Source organism: Crocodylus porosus, unplaced genomic scaffold (assembly GCF_001723895.1).
Source record: "Crocodylus porosus isolate Cpor-Errol unplaced genomic scaffold, CroPor_comp1, whole genome shotgun sequence".
In the NCBI taxonomy this organism is placed as follows: Eukaryota; Metazoa; Chordata; order Crocodylia; family Crocodylidae; genus Crocodylus; species Crocodylus porosus.
In genome coordinates, this window is record NW_017728922.1 from 15,330,616 (window position 1) to 15,346,713 (window position 16,098).

Consider the following 16,098-nt stretch of genomic DNA (forward strand, 5'->3'; position numbering starts at 1 on the left):
TAAGATATAATAGACCCATTTTTGGACTGTGGTTTCTTGGGCTCATCCCCCTGGCAGGAGGTGTCTGTCGGACAATGCCATTCATAGGATGGGCACTGAAGTGGTTATGACAGTGAGAAGCTCCCCTCTCAGGGCCTCTGTGGCTGCTAAAGCTGCGGCTGCTGTACATAGCATTTGTTCCAGCAGGGTGTATCGGGCTTCAGCCCCTTTCCAGCCTCAACTCCAGAACCCAAGGGGTTTTCCCTCTGTCTCAGGTGTGTCCCCTTGCCACAAGCTCCAATGGGGTCCCTCTTTGGACACGTGTACATGGAGCCAGAGCTCCCCTTCTGGGCACTGTGCTGCTAGGGAGGCATGGGTGATCACTGCCTCCTTGAGGGCCTGCATAGCATGTTGGTGCTCAGGGCCCCATTCCCACTGTGTTTTTTTCTGGCATAGATTATACAGATCCCGGGCCAACACACTAAACTAATAGACATGCAGGCCCAGAAGTTAAGCACACCCAGCCGGGCTTGCAGCTCTTTTACATTGCTAGGGGCAGGGGTATCTACCAGAGCCTGCAGCTCTTTGGCTGGTTGGTGGGTCCACCTTGCTGCCATTGGATTCCCAGGAATTCACACTGGGGCCCAACTTCTTGGATCTTTTTGCTGGACAGTGTGAACCCAAATGCTTGTACCTTCTCCTTTAGGGATTCAAAAACACAAATGGTTAATTCCCGGCCTTGACCTCCCACCATGACATCATCAACGTATTGCCAGACATGTACCTCTGGATGACTCAATTGGACTTTATGGACTCCATGGGCCAGGGTGGGGCTATGCACCCAGCCCTGGGGGAGGACTGTGTAGGTGTACTGCTGTCCTAGCCATGTGAAGGCAAACAAAGGCCAGTGATTTTCATGGATGGGGATATCAAAGAACATGTCCTTAATGTCTATGGATCCCATCCACTGGGGGCCATAGCACCTAATGCTTTCCATCAGTGCAGGCATGGATGGCACCGTGGCCATCAGATGGTCGGTGTTGGCATTCAAAGCCCTAAAATCAACAGTCAATTGCCAATCCCCATTTGGTTTACATACCGGCTACACCAGGTTGTTGTACGGGGAATGAGTTCAAATGATGGTTCCATCCTCCAGCTGACAGTTGATAGTGTCTTGAATGGGTTGCGTTGCCTCGGAGGTGTGTGGTATTGAGGTTGATGTACCCTCTTCATGGCCAGCAGGGTGAGCGGGGTCATGCAACATTGGGCTACTGCCGTCATTACATCCTTCTGCTTGCCTTCCTGAACCATGGCACATCCAAACTGCCAGGTTTCCTGCTTAAGGATAAACCGCTGCCCCTGTAACACTAGGCAAACTGACTGGATGATATATGGCACTGGATCCTCACACTTACGGCATGCCGTAGGTGCGAGGATCCAGCACTGAAAGTAATAACATGTGTAAATGGCAGAGGACTGCAAATGCAGATCACCACAAGTCAAGGTGCCACAAGTCAAGGACTGCCTGTATAAGCAATAGTGCTATAGAAGCAGAAGTATAAGCAATAGTGCTAGAGAGGCAGCATTCCCCTCTTACATGCACTCTGGCTTATGGGGTCAATAAGGAATTAGTTTCTTTGCACCTTGACCTGACCCTCTGGGAAGCAGAAGAGCTTTTACAAATGTAGTTAATCTTCCTTTCACTAAGGAGAATAGGGAAGTCAGTACTGTTTTTCACATAGAGTGTTTGCAGATGTGAAAAAAAAACCAAGCCTGCATGTTAAACTTGGCATGTTCCCACGCTAAGCCCTGCACATGCCCATAAGAGGCAGTGTATTACCTCAACCCAGCTCTGCAGCATCTGTATAGAATGGGCACTTTAGTGGGGATTATTTGATGGTTTTATCTAATAGCTGATTGAATCCGCTTTAGCTAAAGCCCCACTGAAGTGCTCAAACCTTATAGATGCCGCAGAGCTGAGTTGAAGTAAGTAATGTACAGCTTCTTCCGGTAAAGAGCTCTTTTTTAATGTCTGCAAGAAGCCTTAAAGAACCACAGAAGAGGGATGGATGGATAAGTCAGGGCTCAGGCTTGTGGGACTCCAAAATGGTTCACTGGGGTAGCTAAGACAGCACTATAAGCCATGCTATGTTTGTGTCTCCTTTATGGCTTTTTTCACATAAAAGCCCATTTCACGGCCCATTTCAAAAGTGATGTATGAGTTACATTTTCTTAGACTCACCTGAGACCTGATCCACAGCCTAGTAAAGTCACTGGGAATCTGTGTCAACTTCAATGGGTTTTGGACCAGGCCCTTTGATGCACTGATATCCAGATATTTTGGAGGCCACTGCAAAGGTGAGTTTAAGCTGGAATAGTTTACACCTTCTTTCAGCTACATCAACATGTAAGTTACACCAGTGTAGGCACCCTTAGATTCATATGCACTTATCAGTTTTTAACTCTCATCCTCCCCAGTCTAGGTGATTCTGGTAGTGAAACTTATCAGCAGTAATAGTCCCACAGTTAGCTTAGCTTTAGTTCAAAAGCATAACTAGGACTGCAAATGGCTTCTTCTTTCACACACAGAATACTGTGGGCCATTACCATATTTACCCAAATCCAAGACAACATCCAATTTTAGATGAACCCTCCAATAATTTGATTCTAGACATGGAAAATTATATCAAATTTGTAACACAATTATTATAAATTTGTTATAATTTTCCATGTCTATCATCTAGTTATTGGGGAGTTATCTGAAATTTGTCCTTCCCACTGCTGCAGCAGGAAAACAGTAAGAGGGAGGCAGGCAATGGTGAAGGCAGAGGTCAGGGGGCAGTTGGGGGGGAAAGCAGGGGTAGAGAAAAAGGTGAGAAGAAGCAGATGTGATGGTAAACTTTGGTGAAAGGAGGGGGAAAGTAGGGTGAAGCAGGGGCAGGCAGTAGGGGGAAAGCAGAGTTGGCATGGGGAGAAGCAGAGGTGGAGAAAAGCAGGTCAGGGAAGCAAGCATCCTGATCCTCATCCCTTGCCACTTTAGTGACTGCCATCCTTCCCCACAACCCCTCCTCACCACTTACCCACCACCATTTAGCTCTGCCTTCTGCTGCTTTCCCTGCTGATCCAGGCACAAATGGAGCCCCAGAGAAGTTCCTGCCCTGCATTGCAGGGAGCAGCAGTTTTGGGAGCCCAGATCAAAAACTGCAAGTTCTTACCTCTCTTCCCTGCTCCCCTTCCATCTCCCCTGCTGGCTAAGCCTACTCCTGGCCAGCAGGAGAGACAAGGGAAGAAGAAGAAGAGACAGGCATTGAGCAGAGCTAGAAGCAGGAATCTCCATGCTGCTGATGCTGTCCCTGCCCCAGCTAGGCTTCCTGCACAGTGCTCCTCACAACTCCTAGCTGGAGCTGTGTGATACTTGATTCTAAGACAAAGCTTTGTTTTCCCTGTGACAAATGGGGAAAAAAACCTCATCTTGAAATCAAGTAAATATGGTATTTTAAGCTACCCAACAAGTTATGCAGCATTTCCATTATGTAAAGGACAAGAGTTTCTCTATTAAACTTAGACATATTCCTCCAAAAAGGACCAATTTAGGGGAAAGCTCTGTGTTCAGATATATCTACAGAAGATAGATCTGATAAACCCTTTACACTATCAGATCTGGTTTTGTTACTTTTTTATGGCTTATCTTGGAATTAATTAACTCATCTCCCACAGAGCTTCTGGTACCTGGGGGATCCATAGTAGACAGAGAGGATATTGCTCTAAAGGGAAGCACTTGTTTCAGAAAAGGCAGTGAGGAGATGAAACGTAATTAGATGTTTTTGTCAGGAGGTCATGGGGAAACTGCACGCACACTCTCTCTCACACACACACACACACACACACATGCAGACATGTTTGCTGTACACCTTGACATTCAGCACAAATTACATTTATTGGAACTAATATCCTGTCTCCCCTATCTTTTCTGATAGAGTTTGGGGAAAAGTGAGGGTGTATTCCTGGATATGATTTCTGTTTTTTTCTCTGTTTTTCTTATATACTGGCTAAACTCATCTGTTATCTCTAACTGATTATCTATGACTGCTGGTTGGCAAATTTAGCTTACTTATATATTAGTATTAACACTGATAGATGGCTTTTAGCCTAATTATCAATGACAGGATCTGATGAGACGAGCTTGGCCTCATGAAAGCTTATGCATATCTGATTTAGTTAGTCTATAAGGTACATCTCTACTCTGCTTTCAGTTTAATTACTGCCAGAGCTTTTGTCTTAACATTGCTCTTCTAACATCAAACCTAAAGTAATAATAGCTAAGAGCACCCCTACTTTTATGCCAACATCATGTATCAGTAGTAGACATTCCATTGCATTGCCAAGAAAAATAAGCTGGCATTTAAACCCAAATAATTCTAAGGTTGAGGAATTGTTTTCTTCTCCAATTCTAGCAGAAGTAATTCACAGCTGTAAAATTTGAGTCTGTAGCTTTGTGTATTGCTTTATCAGACAAAATAGTGCCATGTAGCGATACCCATGGTAGCTCAGGTACCAGAAAGTGTAGCCACAATGGTATGAGGCCCCACCCAGGCTGATTTACTCCATTGAAAGCAGGGTAAATTAGTCTAAAAGGGATGCATTTGTACAATATATTTACTGCACAGCAAATTAAACAGCTGAACAGTAGGGCTGTGTGAAGCTTCAGTCACTGATTCGATTTGGTGGAGATTTGGCCAGATTCGGTGGCCAAATATCCACATCTGAATTGAATCAGGAAACCCTTTAATCTCTCCAAAATGAATCGGAACCCTACTAATCAATTCAGAGAGATTCGGAAAGATTCAGAGATTCAGACATAGACACAGCTTTAAATATTTTGTCTACATACCTCAAGGTACCAGGCGGCTCATGAATGCGGTGATGCTGGGGTGCATGGAGTGTCCCACAGGAGTGTGGGGTGGGGTCTCCAGCATGTTCAGCATTAGACCCAGAAGTGGACCAGAAGCAATTCTGGTCCATTTCCAGGTCTGCTGCACCGCCCCCTCCCCATGTCCCTGGCTGGTGCCTCTTAGGTCTGGGGGGGCAACCAGTGTCCCCCCGCAGCTGATTGCCAAGCTTGGGGAGGGCACAGGGGGGCTCTCCCATGCACTCTCCAGTGGACCCAGAAGTGAACCGAAAGTACTTCTGGTCTACTTCTGGGTTTGCCGCCAAGCATGCAGGAGCGGGGGGAGGGCCCACACTCCTGTGCAATGCTCCATTTGCCCCAGCATCGCAGTGTTCACATGTGCCTGGTACCTGGAGGTATATAGAAAAAACATTTAAAGCTGTGTCTATGTCTGAAATGCTGATTCTCCAAATCAGCATTGAATCTTTAGATTCACATTTGGCCAAATTGAATTGGGGACAGTGATCCAAATCAATGACTTGAATCACTGTCCCTGATTTGGACCAAAACCTAATCCAAATCAAATACAGCCCATTTCACACATCCCTACTGCGTAGTAAACATCTCAGCATCTACATGTGAGCCAATATTAGACTGGACTAAACTAAGTTACTTGTAACTAAAAGTACTATCCCACTGTGGAGTAGAAAAACTCCACAGCCCACATGTATAGATGCTGCTGTGACTGCCTGCCAGCTAGCCCTGCACTGAAGCACCTTTCTGCCCCAGTCAACCCCTCCACAGCATATTGGGTTGGGGAGAGTAGCCCCAGGCTGGCAGGCTGATCCCTCAGGCATCCTACCAGCTGGGTCTGCTCTGAGCCAACTCAATGTGCTGTAGTCCTGGGTACACATTCAAACAGCACATCTAGGAACAATAATCTCTGGAATTTATTGCTTTGCATTAATTGCACATGTAGATGTGCCCAAGGAGCCTCTGTCTAATGCGCCTATACTGCTTGCAGGGAGCTGGCTAAGGTACCTCTTGATAGCACTGCACTGTGCAAGGGAAACATGCCCTTTGAGAAAGCAAACTCAAATCAACAGTGGGAACTGGTTACTATAGTTTTAGGTCTATAACTATCTCATTTTCATCTACATTATTCATAAAAAGGCTACAAAAGCCCCAGTCTTGCATGCAAACACTTAGAGTCAGTTCCTTTTTTACCTATTAGGCATCTAAGTGTGACCCTGTTCCTTATGCTTGACTCCCTGAAAAATTGTTAAAGTAAATACATTTGGAATATACTTTCAAATTAGTGTTAAAACTAGATGACAACAAGCAATAAGGAAAAGGAGGACCCACCTTATCTTTTGTATTAATGGGTTTTCAGAGTCTCTAGCAGGGTGGAATAGCATCTCATTTAGATGTGTTGGGCCCCTAGCAGACATTAATTTAAAGGTGTGATGACATCTGAGGAATTTTATTCTGAATCCCTAAAATAGTGCATTGTTTTATGCCAGCTGTTCATGATCTGGCATAGTAGGTTGTACAGTTTTGGAGATAGAAATCATACAGAATTATGGAGGAGGTCATCTAGCCCTACCTCCTGCTCAAAGCAGGGCCACCCCCAACTAGATCATCCCAACCAAAACTTTGTCTAGCTGGGTCTTGAAAACCTCCAAGGATGGAGAGCCCACAACCACTCTGGTAACCTGTTCCAGTTTTTTACTACCCTCTTAGTGAGAACATTCTTCCTAATATCTAGCCTAAACTTCCCTTGCTGCAACTTGAAACCATAGCTCCTTATTCTGTCATCTGTCACCACTGAGAACAGTCCAGCTCCATCCTGTTTTGAACTCTCCTTTAGGTAGTTGAAGGCTGCTATTAAATCCTCCCTCAGTCTTCTCTTCTGAAGACTAAATAAGCTCAGTTCCCTCAGCCTCTCCTTATAAGACGTGTCCCCAGCCCCCTCACCACTTTTGTTGCCCTCCGCTGCACCATCTCCAATTTGTCCATATCCTTTCTGTAGTGGGGGGTCCAAAACTGAACATAGGACTCCAGGTGTGGCCTTACCAGTGCTGCATAGAAGAAAATAACCACTTCCCTTGGCCTACTGGCAAGACACCTACCAATACAGCCCAGTCTGCTGTTTGCCTTCTAGGCAACAAGGGCACACTGTTGGCTTATTCAGCTTATTGTCCAGTGTAACCCCCAGACCCATTTCTGCACAGCTGCTGCCCAGCCAGTGAACCCACAACCTATAGCGATGCATGGGATTGTTCCATCTTAAGTGAAGGATTTTGCACGTGTTCTTGTTGAACCTCATGAGATTTCTTTTGGCCCAATTCTCCAATTTGTCTAAGTCACTCCGAATCATAGCCCTACCCTGTAGCGTATCTACTACTCCCCCCAGCTTGGTGTTATCTGCAAACTTGCTGAGGATGCACTCTATGCCATCTTCCAGGCCACTGATGAAGACATTGAACAAAACTAGCCCCAGGACCAACTCCTGAGGCCCTCTACTTGATGCCGACTGCCCACTTGACATTGAGTCACTAATTACTACTCTCTGATTCCGATGCTCCAGCCAGTTTTCTATCCACCTCATCATTCATTTGTCTAGCCCATTCTTCCTTAGCTTGCCTGTGAGAATGTTGTGGGAGACTGTATCTAAAGCATTACAAAGATCAAGGTATACCACATCCACCAGTTTCCCCACATCCACAGAGCCAGTCACCTCATCATAGAAGGCAATCAGATCGGTCAGGCATGACTTGTCCTGGTGAATCCATGCTGACTGTTCCTAATCACCTTTTTCTCCTCCAAATACTTAGAAATGGATTCCTTGAGGATCTGCTTCATGATTTTTCCAGGGACTGATGTAAGGCTGACCATTCTGTAGTTCCCTAGATCCTCCTTTCCCCTTTTTTAAATATGGGCACTATGTTTGCCCTCTTTCAGTTATCTGGGATCTCTCCTAATCACCATGAGTTTTCAAAGATGATGGCCAGTGGCTCTGCAATCACATCAGCCAACTTCCTCAGCACACGCAGGTGCATTCCATCCTGCCTCATGGATTTGTACACATCCAGCTTTTCTAAGTAGTCCCTAACCTGTTCTTTCACCACTGAGGGCTGCTCACCTCATTCCCAAACTGTGCTGCCAGGTGTGGGAGCTAACCTTGCATATAAAGACAGAGGGAAAAAAGGCATTGAGCACTGCAGACTTTTCTGCATCCTGTCACAAGGTTGCCTCCCTATTCAGGAAAGAACCCACATTTTCCCTGATCCTCCTTTTGCTACTGACATATTTGTAGAAATGCTTCTTGTTACCCTTCATGTCCCTTGTTAGCTGCAACTCTAATTGCTCTTTGGCCTTCCTGAATGCATCCCTGCATGCCTGAGCAATGTTCTTATATTCTTTCCTAGTTATTTGTCCAAGCTTCCACTTCTTATAAGCTTCCTTTTTGTGATTTAGTTTACTGAGGTGTTCCCTGCTAAGCCAAGCTGGTCTTCTGCCATACTTGCTAGTCTTCCTGTGCATCTTAATGGTTTGTTTCTGTTCTCTCACTGAGGCTTCTTTAAAGTACAGACAGCTCTCCTGGACTCCCCTCCCCCTCAGCCTGGCTTCCCAGGGGATTCTGCTCATGAGTTCCCTGAGAAAGTCAGAGTCTGCTTTTCTGAAGCCCAGGGTCCTAACTCTGCTGCTCTCCATCCTGCCTTTCCACAGGATCCTGAACTCAATCATTTTGTGGTCACTGCTGCCCAAGTTTCCACCCACTACTACATTCCCCACCAATTCATCCCTGTTTCTGTGCAGCAGGTCAAGAAGAGCATGGCCTCTAGTTGGCTGCACCAGCACTTGCACCAGGAAGTTGTCCCCAACAATCTGAGGATAAAAATCCTCAGATCCCAATGTATATCTGCCAGTGCTGGGGTACCCCAGTACCAGACTACCCACGGCACTATTTAAACTTAGTGGCATGTGGAAAGCTTGACAGCAGGGACCTGCTTTATGATCCCTTACTCCCCAACAACCTGGACCTTTGCAGGACTGCTCTAGCAGCCCTATTGCCATTGCTGCCATGTGGCAACATGATAGGGTAGTCTGTAAGCTTCTCTGACAGCTCCAGCTGTGCCATGTTACAATTTATTGTGCAATTAACATAACACCTGCCAATGCCTGCATGCCAGCAGATTCCTAAAAGATATCTGTAAGATTAGGCTCATAGAGTCTTCAAAATCAAAGATACCAAAGATGCCAGCAATTCAGCATGATCTATTGTACGTTTCTCTAATATTCCTATCACAATAGCATATACATGGCCAAGTAAACAGTGATGCTTTTTCTACTGATCAGTATCATTCAACAAGTTCCTAACTGCACAAATATAATTAGACTTAACATAACCTCTATGCCTGATCATAATATTACACCCATAGCATTGAAATAGAAAGTATGATAATGAGCCCTCAGACTTAATATGGATCTAGTAACTTACACATGTATGTGTTGTAGCTGTGCATAAACACATCCTCATTTGCAGGTTGGTCCATCTAAACCAGGTATATTCTAAAATGTTTCTGAAAAGTTAGCTAAAAGCATGACCTGATGATTCTTTCATGACATAGAGGCTGCAATTACACAAGATGCTGACTGCTTGGTAGCTCATTACTACTATGCAGTAGCATCACATGGCACGAAGCACAACATGACATTACTGTGCAGTAGTAATGAGCTAGTGCTCAGTCAGCACCAAACAGCCATGTGGGGATGCTACTGTGCAGTAGCAGTCATTTAGTACCTGTGCATACATAAGTACTGAATGACTGCACAGTAACAACTGTGCAGTCAGCATCTTGTGTAGACACAGCCAGCGTCTCAAAGGTTTGGGAATAGAAAAGGCCCTTTTTCTAAGTCAAAGGGCATCCTGTTTTAAGAAACTGAGACCTATTATATCATACTTCATGTACCCTGGTTGGGCACTGGGCTCCCAAACCCTGTGAATCTTGCAATTTTTTGTTTCTGAAGTTCATGAATGGGAGAGCAGTGAATGTGTTTCTGTGAAACTTTGTTTTCAATTCTGCTTCAAGTTCCCATTTGCTCTTAAAGACAGATGTAGCATATTTTTTACCCCAGGCCAAAGATCTTTTCTTCCAAGTTATGATTTTTATTTATCTAAGCAAAGCTAGAAATCGACTCTGTCTGATTAAAGTACTTTTTGTGAAACTTCTCAGCTCAGTTTTTTCTAGAGAGTTGTGTCTGACATAAGCAGGGAGATAACAGTGAATAACCAACTTGAGCTGCATCAGGCAACAGTCAGTAAACTAATACCAGTCATGCCATCCAGGTGCCAGATAGCTTGTCAGCTTTTTGCTAACTGATACACTGGTCTATTGATTCTTCCTATCAGCTGTGATACAGTATCCACTTGTACAAGGGCTCCAGCAGCATTCATATCAAAATGAAACAGTTTTTTTTATAGCAAAGCACACATTTAAAGCCATTCAATATATAGAGTGAGTTGGGGAAGGAAACAGATGCACTTGCAGGCCTGAGTGGAGTTTTTTATTAATATTTCTGCACGATTTACACTGAAGTCACTCCTGCAAAAACAGCATCATCCCTCTCCTATCATGGCTTTAAACTTTGCAAATTTCTCTAAAAGTTTATCCTATGGCACAAAGCCCAGATTTTCTAGTAGGTCTGCAGGTCTCAGCCTGCAAGCACCCAGGTGAGAGAGCAAATATAAGAGACATAAGGAAGAATAACAGGGCAATGAGGTTCAATAGATATGGAATTTATTTCTTCAGTACAAATATGGACAGATTCTGAACTCAAAGATATGGGGGTTAATTGCCTGAAGCCAATGAATTCACTTACCATGAATTTACCTGGCTTCCAGACATGTAACTGTGAGCAAAACTGCAAACACAATCTGCTTCATGCTATAGGTCTGAGTCTGTGTAGTAGCAGTCTTGTTCCCTCACACTGCATTTCTTACCCACATAAGTAGACTCGGACCCAAGCCACAATATCTCTCTCCCATTCAAATGTTGATGTTGTACAGGTAGTGATTTTTTGTTCAAACAATACCAAATTAGTATGTTGGCATTACTGCAGAAAAGGACTGAAGAGTCTGAAAATTAAGTTCAAGTCAATATGTTGTGAAGAAGCTGCTGATAGATTGTTCACCATATCCAATGGGTAGGACAAGAAGAAATCAGTTTAATTTGCAGCAAGAATTTTGTTAGATATTAGGAAGAGCATTTTAATGATAAAGGTAGTGAAACTTGCCCAGCTGCTTCTGGACCTTGTGAAATTTCCTTCACTGAATCTGTTTCAGAATATATTAGACAAAGATCTATCAGGGATGTTCTCAACATATATGATTTTGCCTCTGTATAGAGGTCAGACTGAAAGATCTCCTCAGGAACCTTCCTAGCTCTGCATTTCTCTGATTCTGTGCCTAAGGGGCATTACAACTTGCTGCTAATAAGTTTTTTTTGGATGATTTGTCAGAAATTTATCGCTGAAGTTGTCACGGCATTTTTTACTAGTTAGATCTGTTGTCTGAATTACATTCTAAAGTGGGTAATTATATTCTGCCTACATTCCTTCCTGTGAGTTAAACAACACCTGGACAGGTGGAGGGCAGGTGTGTGCTCGTGGCTGCTGCATATTCATGATGGCAATGGACGTAACTGATTTATCCACAAAGTTTATCAGAATGCTCTGGAATAAAAGATGATTTTTAAATTGTTCATGAGGGAGGATATGTGTACAGTTGAAGTTTGCAACTTATTCTAGAGTGTCTTGTTTGCATATCTGTTATTAGAGTCAAAAGTAGGGCTGCTTTGTTGTAGGTGTATACATACAGGAAGAAACAATATTTGCCTTCCTGTTCTAAATAGGAAAAACAAAGGGTGGAGGAAGAAGTGACTTGCCCAGTGTCATGTAGAAGGCAGCGAGAAATCCAGGAGTAAAACCAAGGATCCCTGACTCCCAGTTTAATATCCTATCTACTGAGCTATGGTACTTACCAACTGCTGGTAGAGCAGAGGACTGTTGGGCAAGACATCCTTAGGCGGCTGGTTTGAGTCCGGCTCAAAGGAGTGCCTCCCTTTTAGTAGCACCAGTGGCCTAATGGATAAGACACTAGCCTAGGGATTGTGGGTTCAAGCCCTACCTGGGGTGAATCATGTGCTTTGAAGGATAATATTTGTGGGAGACCAGCAGGGAAACCAATATGGATTATTTGTAGTAGGTAGATCATGCCTGACCAAACCGGTTTCATTCTATGACAGTGTCTACTCCTACATTTTTCAGGGGGGATCAGCGGGCATTGGGGGAGTCACTGTTCCCCCGTGCACTGCCAGGAGTGACCAGGAATAACAGTCACAAGCTGGCAGAGGGAAGGTTTAGGCTAGATATCAGGAGGCGCTACTTCACGGTCATGGCGGCTAGGATCTGGAACCAACTTCCAAGAGAAGTGGTGCTGGCTCCTACCCTGGGGGTTTTTAAGAGGAGGTTGGATGAACATCTTGCTGGGGTCGTTTGACCCCAGTACTCTTTCCTGCCATGGCAGGGGGTCGGACTAGATGATCTCCTTAGGTCCCTTCCGACCCTAGAAACTATGAAACTACAGCATTTGTATGCTGCCCTTGGAATAGTGACAATCAGTTGCAAGGCTTGGGCTCTTTCATCTGCTAGTCAGTTAACAGCATCTGATGAAGAAGGCTGTTAGCTATGAACGCTTATGGCTCACTGAACCAGTTAGTCTCTAAGGGATTTTATATACCCTAGGAGGCTCCTAAAACCACTCTAATTAAAGTGCCCAGAGTGTCTCTTGTATCAGCATTCCCACTCTAAAAAATGGCAGTGGGGGCACTTTAAAGTTCGTCAAATGAGCTTTAGTTAAAGCACCATTTTCCAGGGTGGGGATGCTGATGCACATGATGCTGGAGTCTGGTGGAGCACACTACTTACCACGCTCTAGCAGACTTGATTGAGTCTGCTCTGACACACTGTAATTGCAGTGTGTTAGAGCAGACTCGCTGCATGTGTTTGGGTACCCTACAATGTCACCCTACTCCGCCTTCTGCCTGACTTCAAAGTAGTATGGCTAACTATCTTACTGTAATCCTTGTAGCAGTCAGTAAAGGAGGACAAGGTGGGGCAAAATATTAGGGCTGAGGAAAGCTTCGTCAGCTGATTCAATTCAGAGGAGATTTGGCCGAATTTGGCCGCACCTGCATCGCATACCGCCCTCCACCATGCACTGCCTAGGCACACGGCAGCAGGGCAGAGCCCCCAGTCCCAGCACTGCCACAGCCACATCTTGCATCCCCCTTCTGCCCTGAGTCCCACACCCCCTCCACCCCAGCTGGGCAGCTTGTCCCAGTCCCAGTTCATCCCTCCCCAGTGCCTCTAACCCCTCCCCCCTTCTCCAACTCACAACCCCAACAGACTTACCAGCTTGAGGCAGCTGTGTTAGCTGCCTGTTTAGTCTATGGCCGAATCTTTCAGATTTGATTTGGCTGAACTGAATCGGGAGAGTGATTTGAACCTCTGAATTGAATCACTGTCCTGCAAATCGGCTGAATCTGAAGTGAATACTTGCCGCTTCGCACAGGCCTACAAAATATATGTTTGATGTAGATGTAAAGTCTTAAGGGTGACCTAGCACTGGCAGTGTTAAGGCAAAATAGCATCCCTTCACAGTATCTGATGAAATAAACCTTAACCCATGAAAGTTTGTGTTATACTTTGGTTAGTCTATAAGGTGCAAATCTACCCTGCCTCCTCCTAAATGCACGATAGTCACATGTGCCAGCTTCTTGACAAGACTGCAAGAGATCACTGTTAAAGATTTGTGTTAGAAAGCAAGTTCAATGAACGATGGGGTATAGATTGTTTTTTGTTATCTGTTGGAAGTGAGAGTACTACAAATTGGTAGAGTGCATTATTGGAAATTTTGTGGGCAGTGTATTCATGGCAAATCATGCAGGAGATATATGCCTCAGCTTTGTTTTCCAGGCTTTAAAAAGTTTACATGGATGGAGTGCTCTGATCCTGCTTTTGTTCTCACAGAATGAATTGTTTGTTTGAAAGAAGTAGCTATTTATGGTACTATAGACCAAATCCAACCCTGAAGTAAATGGAAGCTGTGCCCTCTCATATCATAGCTGATTTCACCCCGCTGTTTACGCACTCTCTAATTACATGGGATGAAGTATCATTAAGTTCCATACACACTGTGGCCTCAAGTATAATAGGGATGGATGTTAACTGTATGAAGTTGTTTGGAGGGCATCCAGCACTCAGTAGAATGGAATTTTTTCCCATATGAGTTGCAACATGCTTGGATTAGCAGGCACTTGGTACAAGCTCCATCAGGAGAATATGTTATCTTACCATTTTGCCATGTTACAGCATTGATTTCAATAGTTTCCGTCCTAGCTTTACAACTAGTTATGTAGAGTGGTCAAATTAAGGTCAAAGGCCTTCTCAAGTGTTGTTGGCCCATTGGACCAGTATGGTGAAGACACATCAGTTTTTGTAACTAACAGCACATGTTGCAGTGATGTGGCTAGCATCACATCCGTGCACCTGACTCCCCAGCATGAATGCCCAGGTGCCCTTTAAGAGCTCTGTCAACTGGGGGTAGACTTTTAGCCTGGTCCAGGTGCTCACTTATAAATGGAAGGTCTTTTGTTCTTGTAGTCAGTTGTGCCTGGTTTTGTTAAAGCACCAATGTCTAGTATAAATAATACTATAAATCATGCTCATCTCCCTGCCATCTATAGTCCCTCCCTATAGTTAATTCTGAAATACATTTTGCAGTCTATTTTTAATGACTTCAAGTGATCCACTTCAAGACCTTCCTAGAGACACTTATTCCATACTTCTAATAGATCTCACTATGAAGGTTAATGAGCAATTCATTCAGTACATCTTCTCAGTTACAACAGGAATCCAACACGGATTTTCTGCCTCCATTATCTTTTGTATAACAAAAGGTTTGCCTTTTTAATGAAGCTGACACTGTGGGTCTGGGCTTAGTGTATTCCTTTTTTTTCTAAAGCTGCATTCTGAAACCTGCTGGCATCTGGCCTTTGGCATGGCACTGTTTAACTTCATTAAAAAAAATTTAGCAGGTGTTTCCAGGAAAAAAATACTTGGCCAATTTCCACTCCCCTGAACCTAATCCAGGTTTCCTCACTCAGGTGTTACCCACGCCCTTCTCAGCCAGACTTCTCTGAATTAGGACTGAGTAATATCTAGTGAGGAACTCCAGAATTTGTCCACAGTTTTTAAGAACTTTTTTGGGAAAATCAAAGGGATTAATGTTTACTTTCCAACAGTTTCATGCAATCTAACTCCACTGACTTTAGCACCCTTGCTCTGAATTTCCATTGGTATACATGAGTGGAGAACCAGATCTGTCTGATCAAGCAAATGAAGGCTGAAAGGCACCATGGAAATCAAAGGAGAAGGTTTTAGAACTACGTGTCATTCAGTTTGAAGTAGCAGGGAAGAAAGTTTATAGGGAATTGGAAAACTGTAGAAGAGAAGCAGCTGAGCTGATGGAGAAAAAAGAGATAGTACAGTTGGAGTGTAAAAGAGAAGGTTCTGGATGGAGGAGGCAGCTGAGGAGTTAGAGGCTGGAAATGGTGTTATCATGTATCCTAATGTAGGGCTCAGGCATTGATCAAAAATCAGTTTAAGTGTTGTCCCTCTGATTCTTTTCATGGTCTTGCTGCTTCACTAACTCATTTCTGAACCAAGTGTCCCTGTATCTTGCTAATCCTTGTAAACTGAGTAAGGACAGAAGTGGTGAAGAAATTATCCCCCTAGCAGAGGGATGTGAAGTAGCACAGCACACTAGAGCAACGGGGCCTTTCTAAGCGTGCCGCAATAGACCTGCACCCTCTGTAAGTACTGCTTTGATCCCTTCCCCTGCCCATTTTGCTTTATTTTTCCTCCCCTGTGTTCCCTGCCCGACTTGCTGTTTTGCATTCATTTCCAACCCTATCTGCCACTGTGCCTTTTCCCTGATCTCCTGTAGGCCACACACAGGTTGCTTATGCCACTTAGTGTCATAGTGTCATAGTAGTTGGGGGTCAGAAGGGACCTGAATAGATCATCTAGTCTAACCCCCCACCACTGGCCGGAGCACGAACTGGGATCACATGACCCGACAGGTGTTCATCCAACCTCTTTTT

At 44.4% G+C, this 16,098-nt stretch overlaps 1 long non-coding RNA gene across 1 annotated transcript in view; it reads left to right on the forward strand.

The window, feature by feature from the left end:
• The first annotated feature begins 14,790 nt into the window (after positions 1-14,790).
• Positions 14,791-16,098, forward strand: part of LOC109313236 — a 22,039-nt gene continuing 20,731 nt past the window's right edge. The window contains exon 1 of the long non-coding RNA XR_002102003.1: positions 14,791-14,801. This is a non-coding gene — a long non-coding RNA (uncharacterized LOC109313236). The remainder of the gene's footprint in view (positions 14,802-16,098) is intronic.